Source organism: Rhinoderma darwinii, chromosome 6 (assembly GCF_050947455.1).
Source record: "Rhinoderma darwinii isolate aRhiDar2 chromosome 6, aRhiDar2.hap1, whole genome shotgun sequence".
Lineage (NCBI taxonomy): Eukaryota > Metazoa > Chordata > Amphibia > Anura > Rhinodermatidae > Rhinoderma > Rhinoderma darwinii.
The window spans coordinates 25259393-25272757 of NC_134692.1; the positions used below are offsets into that span (position 1 = coordinate 25259393).

The window sequence follows — 13365 nt, forward strand, 5'->3', positions numbered from 1 at the left end:
CTCATTCCCCATCACTGCCCTGTGTAAACTGGACAACGATTAGCTGATGAACGAGCAAACGCTCGTTCATCAGCTGATCGTATAGTTTACGCAGCAGAAAATATTATCGTTGTCGGCAACACTACTCCATGTGTAAACAGGAAGACGTGCTGCCGACATGAAAGTAATGCATGGGGACAAGTGATTGTAGTAACGATCGCTTGTCCCCATTCATTACTGATCATAGCTCCTTGTGAAAAGAGCAAATGAGCATCGATCAACAAGCTTTTTGCTTTTTTTTCTCCTGGAAGATAAACCACTGCCAGAAGTTGGGAGTGATAGCTGTCGGCCAAACAACCTAGTATAGACGTCAACAATCTAATGTGTATAGTCAGCCTTAGGCTGACACTGACAGTTTAGGCATGACACTATGGAGACAAAGGAGGAGGGTGGAAGAATGACTGTCAAGCACCTCTGGCACTACTAATCTCTAGGGAATCAATAGAGTCAGGCAGGAGAAAACACAAGTTGTCCAATTCATTTTACCCTGACATCAGAGATGGGTCTTGTAGCCACTTTAAACATTAGATTGGAGATTGGACTGGCCCAACAAAGACACGGCCAACTTCTGGTGGACTCAGGTTTTGACACTGTAAGCAGGGACGTAGCTATAGGGGATGCGGAGATATTATTCACACCTGGTCCCTGGTGTCTGAGAATACATGTGCAGACACTAATAATACAAATGGTGCATGGTAGTTGGGGGGCACTGTTACAGATTTAGCATTGGGGCCCAGGAGCTTCAAGAGCCACCTTTGAATGTAAGGCTGGCTCAACGCCACGTCTGCGGTGAACCTTCATCGTATACCTTAAGAAAATCTGATGTATTCGTAGTCTTTAATAGTCAAATATCAATAGACATACATTTGGCTCAATTTTAATGAAACGTGCAGTCGACTATGCCTTTCAAAACAACTGTATGCGAAAAATAAAATAAAAAATGGCACAAGCAAGGCATACATTTTTTTTATTTTTTTTTTAAAAGGGAGTCAATGGCGGACATATGCAACTTGTTGACAGACATTTTAGACCTTGAAGATCAATATTAGGAAAACGCTGGTTTCGCGGGCCATGGATTCAGAGTTTACAAGTATTCTTTTTATTAGACTTTTCTTGCATAGAAAATATGTTTCTATTGCATTTCAGTGTCACAGGATTGTTGAAAGGCCCATGTGCAAATATCCCTGCAGGAATCCTGAAGACATCCTGAAGAGCCCTTGTTACTTTCTATATAAGAAAGAATACAAAGCACATATATATATAGTACATATCTCTCTCTAGTTGCTGCATTCCTTAGAATATTCTTTTGTTCTTCCTAGCAAGCTTATTTTAACCCCGTGACTGCCTGCGAGGTCCTGAGTGTAATTTGCGAGCAATGTGTTATTTGTCTCTCCCTGATTAGCTGGGCCCCAGTTCTAAGCCTGGTATACATTTGTCAGCATTCATAAAAGAAAACCAGAGCAGAGTACATGTGTCTTCAATATGTCGGTGACAGAGCGCTATTTTCACTTATAGACCTCTCACCATGTAGAAATGAGGAGGAGAGGTCAGTATTGTGACACGGTGACGGTTCTACAAGTTATGACTTATTCCTGACTATAAACAAATGCATTTGGATTGAGTTAAATTATGAGATGAATAGAAAACGTACTCATAGGAATATTTATATATTCTTTACGTAAGTCATGTTGCCTCAGGTTTGCAGAAATCACAATCGGACATCAAAATTCTGTTTTTTTTAATGTTTTTTGCACCTTATTTTAGAATGGTATAATAATAGCATTGTGTACTATGTAACGGTTTACACCGGGGTCCTCCTAAATTTCATTTGTGGTTCTTAAAAAAAATGGCTGATCGCAAATATTTAATAGAGGCTCCCCCTATTTAGCAGCTTTCCCTACATGCTGACAGGCCAATCGTATGACCTGACATTTACTGCTGAGCAACACTGAAATGGATTGATCTGAACTCCCATTAAACAAGTATACAAGCTCCGCCCCATAGATTTGTTCAGAGATCGGCAAACCCCTTAGACCCATTCATACTTAAATCATATACAACCAAGTGCATATATTATAGCATGGAAGTTTTTCTATATTTAATTATGTATAATTGTGACAACAATGGAGGTTTGCGAGCTGATAACCAAACTTGTCCCATAACTTATGGACCACTGTCCTGAGTAATGCACATGCCTGACAGGAGGTTACGTAGGGTAATGGCAGAATTCCCCGCTTTAGAGATCTACAACTGGTGCCAAAGAGATTTGGGCAAATAAATTGTGCCACTGGGCCCCTTCATTCTGGGAATCTGTGGGGTCCCAGCTTACAAAAGATAATTAAATATGCTTAGGAATAACTGCTTAAAGTGGTTGTCCACTTAAGACCATCTCTGCTTCTTAGAAGGGCCCCTGACAATAAGTGGATCACAAAGTGTCCCCCTGCTGGGACCCCAGTGATGAGCTGTAATCTGTGGGGAAACCTGGCAGTAAGTGTTCAATTTCCCTGCAGCACCACCACAGGGAAAATTAAGCATTACACAGTGCCCATTCAAATCAATGGGTTGTCTGTGTGATGTAGGACAAGACAAGTCCTCCAAAGCAAGAGACACTCTTTGTAATTGCTCTTCACTCTGGGTTTGGTAGATGAAAATGCGTTTTCTAAACTAGACAACCGCTTTAATATAGACCAAAGCTCTGTGTGCACCAAAAAACATAGAGGTACAGTATGAGCCCATAACAGACTATGGCTGACTTTTTACAGATCCGTACAACACATTAAATGACCAAGTACTGCATATCTCACCAACCTTTTTATAACGTTTTGCTATGGTTCCCATTATTCAGCAGTGTTTTTTACGATCACAGTATAAACATTTTATTGTTTTTGGAAACTAACTTAATATGAACACTGTCCCTTTGTTTAAACACAAAGAGATTTAATCACATTTGGCAAACGCTTTATCTGAACTCCCATTTATTAATAAAATGATTCTGTAGTGTAGCCTACATTGTAAGGCTTGATCCCACTTTTTCTTGGAAGTTAGCAGGCTAACCGAAGACACAGACAGAGAAGGTCTTGTTGCAAAAAATTGCTTCTGCACGTAATCTTTTTTCTAAGAAAATGTCTCACTTTTCTTACATATGCATAAAAATGTGTCACGATTTATGAGGAATATGTCTCATGTTTGTCAAGATCTGGCAAATGACTGGTTATGTATAGAGCTCAAACTATCTATTTTTTATTAGAAAGCCCAAGATTGATCTTTTTTCACCCCAAGTGCGAAAAAAGTCATGTGCACCACAAAAAAAGTGCAACTAGAATACAGTCACAAGCTCTCTATGAAAGATGAAAAAAACACAAAATAACCTATTCCCTAATCCTCAGAGCCAGAATGTCCTGCAAGGGTTAAGGACAAGTGGTCACCAAAGCTTAGGGTGACCCATCTGGCTCTAGCATCTGCCTAGGCTGCCACCCAAGCATCCCACAGAGCTCAAAAGCTAGGTTTGGTTCCCCAAGAAAGGGGAGCTGGGCTGCAGTTCGGTGAGGAACCTAAAGGGCCTTTTACACCGGCCGACAATCGGCCGATGCAGCGAACGCCAATCAATGAGACATCGTGGATCTGCGCTCATTTACTACTGTCACCCGGCGCTATGGATGGGGACGAGCAGTCGTTACTCCGATCGCTCGTCCCCATACATTATCATCATGTCAGCAGCGCTGCCGACAAAGATAATATTTCTCTTTTTTAAAATGATACGATCAGAAGATGATCGAGCTTTTGCTCGTTCATGTGCTGATCGCTGCCCTATTTACGCATCGGCAACAAGAGTTATACGAACGCTCGTCTGCACGATAATAGGCCCCTTCTCCAGACCATAAAGAGTGACACGGCAGTACCATATTTTTGGGTGTATAAGTCCTACTGCAAGATAAGATAGAAGAAAACATGAAAAAGGCATCCACAACATTGCTACAATACCTAATAGTCTAAAAAAAACTATTCAGCTTAGAAGTGAAAATGCAGTGGACACATATTACACACGAGCCTGTGTCTGGGAATGGCCACCCTTGCGTTCTATATTGAGCACATCCCTGTTCCACATATAAAGTAAGTGATCTGCCTGAACACTCTCCTCTTTATCTATTTTGCATTAGAAGGGTTGCATGCCTGACTTGTGATTGTCTTATTCAGCTCACAATGAAGCAAGCGTTGAGCTGGCACAAATCCGCATAAAAGGAAAAGCAAACAGTGAAAAGCAAAAACACTGAAGGATATATAAAGGACTGGCAAATTATAGAGAACAGCTCCTTGCAGATATATCTTTTTTATATCATCAGCTGACAAAATATTGTTCAGAAGTGAGGGTTGCAATGCAATTTCAACACATCTAAATGAGCTTGGGGAAAGATGTATCATCCTCTGAAGATCCAAGACAAACATTTGCTTTGTCGCCACATCATCACTTTAGAATATCAATGCCCTTGGTTTAAGTTGCCCATAGATAATAGATTTTTATTGGCAAATCCCTTTGTTTTCAGGAGGATCTTCCACGAATCTGATGACTATGGGCCAGATGCCTGATTCCTAATATTGGTGGAAACATAAATTGGACAGGATGGATTATTTCTGTCCAATCCTGTTGGATTCTCCTGGAGATAAGTGGTGACAGCCAACCAAGTTTATGGGCACCTATAGTGTAAGCACTTCTCAGCAAATTCTCATATTTGTCACTATATAAATGTTATTGTGTAATGTTGTTAAAAAAAACAACGGACTGAGGATCGGCACGGATGAGTGGTGTGGAAACAGCACAGAATCAATAAGCTAAGTATATTGCAATCTGTCTTGTTTTCCCATTTTAGAGCTTATTTACAAATCCCATAAAACCCCTTTAAGTGATGTCACTAAGTTGGGTGGTGATGTCACCTGTTCCCATCTAGACTAAGATACTATCTGCTACTATTGAACCATATCTAACTAGAGCATGACTAGTAGATTACTGAGTCAAAACCCATGAAAGGGTGATAGTGCAAAGAACCCCCCCCCCCCCTAAAAAACATAAACAACAACTTGTATAAAATGTTTACTTACTTAAATGTAGTCAGTTCTGTGACATCACTCTTGTCTTGCACACTGTAACAAAAACATACAAGAAGATCAAGTAACTAAAGATACAGATACAGTATTTCTTGTGTTTTACATTTAGTTGTCTTAAAAAAAAAGTTTTTCATAGTTAAATGCCCCCTGAAATAAATTTATAACCCAACATTTGTGACAAAACTCTGGATGCAGCAAAACTTTAATATTATTTCATGGCCCATTGCAATATTAAACCACTATCAGCAATAGTCTATAAGTCTTCGAATAGTAAGTAATTATGGATCCATTATCATCCATACATATATTATTTTTGTCGCCGTACTCCGCACCACTGGGAGTGCTAACCACCTTTCACATTGCAGGGCCCCCCATTAGAGGGTATTGACTGAGGGTCTCGATGTTGGGAGCCTCTTCTCAGCAGTTTATTGTGATAGAGCGGATATGTAAATACTAGTCACTGAACAAATCCCTAAACTTTACCTAATAAAAGAAGAGGGGACACATATTACCTCTATTAGCTAAATATGTCTGCTGACAGTCATTTTTAAAGTGAACCTACATTTTATAGGGGTTGTCTGCTTTCAAATTAAAGTATTTCACTGTAAAATCATGTGATTTGTCACAAGGTTGCTTGAGACTTTTTGTTTTCTGCAACTTTTGGATGATGCCATATCGCGGTGCAGCTGTAGCCATAAGAATAGGGATCAAAAAGAAGTTGCGCCTGAATAACGTAGCATCATGACTTCAAGTCTTGACATGGGAGAAAAAAATTCTTAATTACCTTGTGATTATAATAAAAACTCAGAATATTTTGCTATATTTGCAAGATTGCTTGCAATTTATCTTCTCACGGGGAGCAATAGAAGTTGCATTGCAAGTTATAATAAAAAAACTTTTAAAGTGAATCTACACATTAGGCCCCTTTCACACTGCATTTTCCTTGTACGCTTGACGTATGTGCCGGGAAAACTCCCAGTGTGGATGTCAAACGTACCTGTAGGCTTTCATTACACCAACGGAGGCCAAAAGAGCGGGTTTTTTTTTTGCCTCCCTCGGGCGGCATACATCGGGGATACAGTCTTTTTGGCTGCATAGAATAGCGTATTCTAGTCATCCAGTAGCGTATACTAGGCATCCAGTAAAAAAGGAACGTATATGCTAAACGTATGTTTTTTTTAACATGGTAGCCTATGGTCACTGTATGGCATCCACCACTAGCCTCCGATAAAAGTTTACATTGGATACCTACAGTGACGTAACTGGACAGTTATCACTGGAGCTTCCCCGTGTAGCAGAGTGAGTCTTGATGGCCGCCCTGCACGCACAGTCACTACAGTTCCTCTAGGATCCTGAGCCAGAGGTGACTCCCCTCTCTTATTTCACCCGACCTCATTCCAGTGACCTTTGTGCCCCCCTATCCCGTCCTAAAATTCCAGCAGACACCTCTGCCCTGCACGGGGAACCTCTACCCACAACTGTGCCACACATATGTGAGAAATCCACACCCACCCGCACGGCGACCCAAATATGCCCCCTTTAGAGGCAAGACCTTCAAAGCAGCCAGAGTCCCCAACTCCTTTTTATCTCCGCCCAGGGTGGCTAAGTCACTGGGAATACCCCAAGGAAGCTCCAGTGACGTAATTGGCCATATATGATAAATAGCTATAGAGATTGTCATCCAGCTTTCCTAGACTCCTGAAAAGCAAATCTGCCCCTTATGCAGTAATAATGGAGAGGTGGATGTACATCTGCTTAAATACTTAGACATGTCATTCAGAAGTCTAGAAAAGGTGGATAACCAGCCATGCGGGAGCTGTATTGGATTTTAGACGGAAACACTCTTGAATTAGGAAAATGACAAGCTCCTGAGAACAATACCCTCATTTACAGTATTATACAATTGCCATCCTTTGTTTAATTTCCTAGCTATAAAACACTGTGGCTAATATGCACAAATAAATTATATTATAACCAAGCTGACATCAATTCTTTCTAATTAGCGATCCACGCAATGTCTGCAATTCAACTGTATTTAAGGCTTACAATTATACGCCAAACAGTGAGGAATGACTGTCCAACTCCCATGTAATGAAAGGGTTAAAGAATCTAATCACCCACATGATACATTTTACTATGCAAAATAATACATTTAGGGTGCACCATTAAATTGTCAGCCAACATGCCCGCTGTAAAACATGCCATAAATAATCCCAGTACATCTGCTGCACGTTAGCCAGCCCTGAAACACAGGGCGTAAAGCTGCAGAGCTGGCAGGGCACTGGACTGTCTCTATGGCGGATCCTCATAGGATAGGAAATGCGAATCAGGAAGTTATCTATTCCACTGTACAGGGCACAAGGACAATGCCAGAAAAGTTTCCAAAACGGACGTGTGAAGGAGACAGGATTGTCTCTCATTCTACATGAAAAAAAGAAATCACATTTTATTGTAAGTCTTCATTTAGAATGATAGAAAGGTAAGTGACCACTAAATTATCAGTTCTTATTACGTCCTATAAGTCTAGTGCTCCACGACGATACAGTGACCCCATAAGTCGCAGTAAAAGAAAATTCAAAGCAGAGGATTGAGCTTTCTTCCCTGTTTTGGATCCAGACAGCCCCTTTCCATATGCCCTATTAGACATATAGAAATCATAGAGGGAGGTTCTCTGTTCATGACCCCTTCTATTAATCCACTGTGGCGAACCAATGCCACTGCAGGAGGCTTTCGCAGCAATACCAGGTGATCCCTGAGGATAATAGAAGCTGGGCCTGCAGTGATCAGTTGATCGCCAGGATGGCCTCTTCTAAGAAGGGGTTGTCCCATAAGATCTTGTACACATATTACAGGTTTAGTGCAGTTTAGGTATTCTCTTCTTAAAGTTAACACCAAGAATTGATCTGAAACAGAAAAAAAAGTCTGCTTTTTCATCCAAAAAAAAAGAATGGCGCCAAACTTGTATTGTGTAGACAAGGACAAATAAAGCAGCTTGCTATTTTACATGAAGGGAAACTCCAGGAGGAATGTTGAGTTTCACAAATAATTTTTAGCCATGCCACTACCTACGTTTTTCCGCTTCTGCATTGGATAGTGAAGATCTGACTTTCATATATTTTTTTTTTATAATGCAGCTACTGTTTTTCTGTCAAAAGACCGGGATCAAATTCGGGCTACAGTGGTGCAGTAATACCACTATAGCACCATAAGTCTATAGCGTACATGTGAAAGAAAACTTTATACAGCTACATCTATCAAAAAGTACCATAAGGTACACAAATAAGCAGTGCTGTACAGAGACGAAACGGAGATCCCTAGCAAAGATCAAAATGGGACTCCCAATAGGGTGCTGAATTTTGCCACCCATTAAAGCAGGTGTTTGTTTCTCCCTCCACTCTCTTTTTATGACCCTTGGGCCAATTCAATCATAACAATACATTTCCTTTGGAAAGGTGAGTCCTGCACAGGTTCACTCATTACCAAAGGGAAAAGTACCAGATCTGGGCCAGCTCTCTCCAACGGCTCTACAGCAGCCACGTGGTCTGCCTCTATGGTATGTACGCCTGTGCAAATAAGGGAATATGAAGCCTTGTAGATGCTGGAGGCCCTGGGGTATTTGTTCCTTTTGCTCCCCCTATAATATGGCCCTCTCACCGCAACAACGTATATCTCCTATCCACAGGATAGGTGATAAGTGTTTGATCGCTGGGGGTCTCACTGCTGGGACCCCCACCAATCAAGAGAATAGGGGTACAGAGTCCCTGTATGAACGGAGCGGCAGCTCACGCTGTACTCGGCTATCTCCAGCAGTCCCATGGAGAATGAATGGAGCGGCAGAACGCATGTGTGACCTGCCGCTTTGTTCATACAGGGGCTTGGGAACCCCGTTCTCTTGATCGGTGGGGGTCCGAGCGATGGTACCCCCAGCGATCAGACACTTATCGCCTATCCTGTGCATAGGTGATAAGTTGTAGTGATGGGTAAACCGCTTTAAGGCCCTTTTACACGGGTCATTGATTGACTGAGTGAGCGCTTCTACGAACGCTCGTTCCTAATCATTGCCCTGTGTAAACAGGGAAGCAACTAGCTGATGAACGAGCAAATGCTCATTTATCGGCTGATTGCATCTTCTATGCGAACAAAGAAATGGTCACTATTCTAGAAATGTGCTTCTATTGTGATGCAAATTCATGGTGACGAACGATCATAGTAACAACTGTTTGTCCCGATGCATTACCAATGATTGTTCCTTGTGAATTGAGCTAACAACGCTGATCAACGTGTTGTATCGTCGATCGGCGCTCGTTTCCAAGGCCAGTATTGGGTTGTCTAAAAGGAACTTTAGACCTGTTTTCTATTGGTAAACACATGTAAATATATGCAAATTATGTCTTGACAAAGACTCCCTGTGTGAATGTGACCTTAAAGATAAGCCAGTTTTCAAAAAGTAGCTCTGAAGGTGGAATCTTACTGTAAATATTCTTACATTGCAGTGTCTGTATTTCAGTGGACACCAAATGCTCATTTATCTGTTGAACAACTTTATGTAGAAGCGACCTAATTTAGCCTTAACTGAACATCCGCCAAATCTCAGCCCTGCAACGGGAAATCAAAACTAAATGTCATGCCGCTGTCTTGAGAACTTTTGGCAGAGACAATGGAATATTTACTTAGAAATCATATTTATGATACTTCTTACCGGTATTAATATTATTTTCGGAGCACAACACGTCTCTTTACAGGCACACACTTTGGGCGGCAGTGTCTTTTATTAGTTAATAAACAAAATGATAATTAGGGAATTATGTATTCTCTCTGTATGACCACATCAATACAAGACAGCTAAAAATTAACTACAGATTCGAAATATTTAGAATTGAGACAATCCATCTAAATACTTCCAAGGTATCAGCCTAAGCTTAATAAAAAAGAAAAAAGTGATAACTGATGCCACGAACAGAAAATGTGTGGATGTCAATCAATTCCACAGCATCATCTTTTTACCTGAATTCAGGTAGAAATATCACAGGAACCTTTTGCTTCTTATAGGTGTCCAATAATACAGGGCTTCAAATCCACTGCATAGACATAGATCTAAAATTGAACATGCTGGCTGCCTGCAGTCACCACTAGGGGGAGCTTAAGAGTTTACTGCATACTGTTATACATTGAACTCAATAATAATACAGTAGGCAGTAAGCTCCTAAGCTCCATCTGGTCGTGGCTACAGGCAGTCGACAAATTATCTTTCAAATCCATGACTATGCAGTGGATTTGGAGCTCTGTATTAGGAAAACGAAACTCCTACCGCTATAAAGACATATTAAGAATATAATCAGCACATAAATTTGGACCAAAAAATGACATGATAAAAGGTGGAGACTCACTTTAAGAGCTTTTTCACATGGTGTTTGATCTCAACAAACAATTACACTGCTAAATATCATCTATAGCTTTTTATTGGTGAATGTACTGCTTCTCTTTCCTGTAAGAGGTTAATGCAATCAGTTGTTTGTACTGCAGGAGAATGTATACATCACTTTTCCTGGCCCGACCCGTGAATTTATTTGCCAAAAGACAAAAAAAGTTAAGAGTGGTAACAGCGAAATCTGAGCTATAACTATGGAGACAAAGCAATGTTTATATTGTAACTATATGGAATCAATTCAACACCATTGAAGTATAAAACATGTCTTCTCCCTCATACTAAAGAGTTTTCCTCTGTTTTTCTAATAATCCTTTTATGTAGGCCATTGAAATGGTTAATGCAGATCTTAGCGGAGATAATATATAATTGGATCATCATAGACGCTGCCTGTTCCCTTCCACACCGTTTGGATGTGTCTGCATTTTCAATTTAAATGATACTTTTCTGTATTCTGCTGAACCCGTCGGCTGCTCTGAATTTAAAACCATTTAAATAAGTCACCCATTGTTCTTTGTACTAATCTTATGTCTGGGGAAATACTTAAAAATAGTTATTAGTGGTTTGGACAAGCTTGGGCAACCTTCAGCTGTTGAAGAGCCACTTTTTTATTATCTGTTATTCCTATAATACCGACATATTCCCCAGCGTTGCACAGAAAGTGCACTCACGGCAGTCCCTATGCCCAGTGATACTCACTATTGAGTGATAGAGCCAGTTACATAGAAGACAGAACGTACAAGCTCCATACACATGTGGACTAGTCGATTCAAACTCAGGGCTGGAGGAGTGACCACCAAGCCCTGGTGATTGCAAAATTCTCATAATATTCTGGGCATCAGATGCCACACAACTTCTGCCACGTGTCACGAAGACAGGCTGCCTTTATAATATCATACAAGGCTCTGATCACACTGGCATGATGGGTTCTGTTTTTTTCAGATCTACTGTCACTGTTCTAACTGACCCATGAAGCTGGCCATATACACTAGATGAAAGTCGGCCAAACCCGCTGTTTTTGGACGGATGGGCTGACGATCTGAGGCTCTGTTCACATCTGGGTTGTGGCTTTCATTTATAATAGAACTGTGACTTAGGGCCCGAATTTGTCGCATAACGGATACCAGCAGCACCCCAAGTCTGTCAGGTTCCGCCATAGTGTACGTAGTTTTGACACGAAAAATAGTGCTGCATGCAGCTCTATTTTTGCAGTTAGAATGTGAACATAGCCTTATGTGTATGGGCTAGCCTGATAGTCCTCTAATGGTAGATGTTGGGAAAGAAGGAATAGGTATGTTGGATTTCAATATGTCCAATCCTTTGTTGCCAGGGGAATAGGCTACAACCTGACGTGTCTGGAACGGCTTCCTGAAAAGTGTAAACCACCCTTACCTTTGATTGAATGTGGTTAGGGACTCCAATTCTCGTGAAACCATTTCAAACCAATATCGTGAAATGCTAGCAAAACCCCTTACAAGCTGCAATTCACATCACAACCACTGGGTGGCCACACATAGACACATATAGACATCTGGTGATAAAGTTTTTTTTTAAACACATTTATCAGGATATGTTGAGATATGGGGGAAAGATAAGGAAGGACACATCTGTAGTTACCTTCCCCCACACATGTTTTAGAAACTTGGCTGCTTCTTGAAGGGAGACTTATCATAGTGACATCACGTTCTACGATAATGGTTCTGTTCTGAACTGCGTGGTTACTACGGATATACACTAAAGAATGATTACTGACCCTTAATATAAGCTCTACAGGCTGACAATCCTACAACGCCCTCCTAAATATATGATGTCACTACATACAAATGAATACAAATCTTCAGAGGGGAAATGGAAAATCTACACTACAGGAAGAGAACTATTGTGTTTTCTGTACAATGGAAGATTCTCCTACATTACTGAAACAGTACAAATTATTTATGCTACACAACCAGACATAAAGAGATATAGCAGAGCTAAGTTAATCTCATATGCTGTAGTGCTGAGTTTGTAATTTAGCATTGCTCATACTGATATCATGATATTTTATCAGTGGTTTTACATAGAACTGCTTAACACAGAGCATTTTTACAGGGACAGATTTAACTCAACTTCACCTGCACAAATATACACACTTTTATCCAAAAGTGTTACCCTCCGCATTCATATTAAAAAAAATTATATAGTAACAGGTAAATATCTATGCAAGTAGCAGGGTGGCAGCGGTGGCAAAGTGGCTTTTTCCATACATTTCTATTGGAGTTACGCAAACAACCGAGTCTCATCTGTTTCCTGAATGGTGAGGGCCGTGCATATACGGGGCCACCTCTACATTCATTCTCCGCCTGTATGCGCTCTACACCCAGAATTGGGACCCACACCTATCGGACATTAATGGCATATCCTGTGGACATGCCATAAATGTCTGATGGTATTACCTTTTAATATTGGACTGTATTCTTTACTATTTAGACCACATGCATATTACGCGTGGATTTGCTACGCAGATTTTCCTACAGAAAATCTAGAGCATAGTACAGTACCAGCAAAGTAGATGAGATAAGTAATCTCATCTATATGTTGCAGCAATTTTTTACATTTGCAGCAGGTCACTTTATCTTGCTTTTCTCATGATTGCATCTGACGAGTTTATTACAAAAACACACTAAAATCTGCACCTGTAAAATCAGCACCTAAAATGCATTAAAAACGCAATATTAAGTGCAGATTCTACCTGCGGAATTACGTGCATTTATCTGCGGTTCTGATGTGAATTTTCCGCATCAAATTCCGCAACGTGTGTA

The 13365-nt window shown here is 40.6% G+C and overlaps 1 protein-coding gene across 19 annotated transcripts in view; it reads right to left on the reverse strand.

Moving 5' to 3' along the window:
- The window catches only part of BAZ2B (bromodomain adjacent to zinc finger domain 2B), a 241997-nt gene that overhangs the window by 167293 nt on the left and 61339 nt on the right, over positions 1-13365 (reverse strand). For all 19 annotated transcript variants that reach the window (XM_075829327.1, XM_075829326.1, XM_075829337.1 and 16 more), the window contains exon 2: positions 5134-5175. The gene's annotated coding sequence lies outside the window, so the exon portion shown is untranslated. The remainder of the gene's footprint in view (positions 1-5133; positions 5176-13365) is intronic.